The 1800-nt window shown below is 33.7% G+C and overlaps 1 long non-coding RNA gene across 1 annotated transcript; it reads left to right on the top strand.

Annotated features, from left to right (window-relative positions):
- Positions 1 to 208: 208 nt before the first annotated feature.
- On the top strand, positions 209 to 1181 carry LOC148113355 (uncharacterized). The gene is made up of 2 exons (XR_015728298.1): positions 209 to 552; positions 852 to 1181. It is a non-coding gene; the product is annotated as an uncharacterized LOC148113355 (long non-coding RNA).
- Positions 1182 to 1800: the final 619 nt, after the last annotated feature.

Genomic DNA, 1800 nt, shown 5'->3' with positions numbered 1-1800 from the left:
CCTTTTCAATGGAATTTATATATTTATCACAATTTATTTTTGATTCTAAGAACATTTGGATTGGCTCATCCATCAACTGTAAAAGAAAAAGCTGTCAAGAAAATTGTTGCACACTTGAACTAGGTACAGCAGCCATGAAGGAAAAGATATTTAAATGCTATGATGTATCTTTACCCACAAAGATCAGAATCATGCAACCTATGATACCCCCTGTGACACTGTATGGAAGCAAAAACTAACATTTTAAAAAAAAGCAGAGCTGGAAGAATATTGATACTTTTGAATTCTGGTGTTGGAGAAGATTCTTGAGAATAACATAAAACAAACAAAGAGATCGTTGAAGAGATCAACCCAGAATTCTCACTCAAAGCACAAATGACCAGTCTCAAATTATCCTACTTTGGACATTTTATGTGAAGATTCAATTCTCTAGAAAAGGCTATAATGCTTGGAATAGCAGAAAGAATGGGAAGAAGAGAATTACCAGCAGCAAGATGGATGAACTCGATTACAATAGTATTGAGTGCACCATTGGGAGACTTGAAAGAACAGGTGAGGTATAGATTCTTGTGGAGAAAAACTATCTATAAATTCTATATGGTTACTAGACTTGAAAACAGATTGACGGCACATAATAAATCAATTGATCAAAGAGTCATTTTTTTGCATCACAAATCAAACTTCAGGAATAGATTTTGATGATGTAGTTGAATGATGTAAGGTTGTTTTGAATAGCAAGGTATGAAGCAAATATTTGCAGACTCATACATGAATAAAACTATTTATGGAATTAATATTGTAATTAATATTGGTTTGTGGAGGGTTCTAAGTTTTTGCATCTGTTTTTCTAGATTAGAAGGAGAGAAAAAAGAGAACGGGTTGTGATCTTGTATCTTCTCCTTCAGACCAGTAAGATGTTTGTAACTTTTGTTTCTTCAACGTCATCCCTCCAACCTAGATGAAGCAAAATGAGGTGATTTGGACAGCACTAACTCAAGATGGATTAGGACATTCCCAGACACTCACATCAGCTCTTACCTATTGAATGGAAAGTGTTCAAAGAGTAATAACAACTTTAAAGAAAATGAAACTTTTCTGCCAAGAAGTCTTTAAATGAGCTTTCTTCCTCAGATCTGTCCAGGTGGTAGGTAGAATCGCACTATTAAACTGGACTGAATGCAGTATTGGCTTCCAAAGGGATTTGTTGTAAGAGCAATGTTTTTCAGATTAGAGCTATTACTAATTAAAAATACATATATGTTTGAGATAATGAGAGTAATTAGTACTTGCTTTAATGCTGTTTTCCAAGATGGTTTCAGAAAGACAGTACAAATTCCAAACACAGCAGATTATGCAGTACTTGATTTAAAAATGATACAATTATTTGGCTACAAAAGATAAGAAAAGCTGACAACATTAAATTTCATTCTAAAATGGGCACAGTTTTGCATGACTGGAGGGAAAACCTCTCCGGCCTTCCAGAACTTTAGCCACATTGGACTTACTGTGCTGGTATGCCAATTATATACTGATATTTTCCCTAATTAAGGAAAAATATTCTTATGCTTTGGAAAATGTTTCAGTTAATAATATTAGGATCAAAATTATTCTGTCCAAGGAGAGGAAAAAGTTGGATAAAAATATATGAAAAAGTAAAATAGAACTTTTGTTTTCTATTTTTTTCAGTAATAACTGCATCCTCCTACAATAGGTTTTAATAAAAAGTTCGGGGTTCTGTTACAAACATTTGCCACACAATAAGTTGATGGTATTCCACTAAGCAGCCTTAAGGCCAGGGGT

Source organism: Pantherophis guttatus, chromosome 5 (assembly GCF_059756535.1).
Source record: "Pantherophis guttatus breed Tessera chromosome 5, ASM5975653v1, whole genome shotgun sequence".
Lineage (NCBI taxonomy): Eukaryota > Metazoa > Chordata > Lepidosauria > Squamata > Colubridae > Pantherophis > Pantherophis guttatus.
Note: the sequence above shows the minus strand (reverse complement) of the source record. Positions and strands in the feature narration are given on the sequence as shown.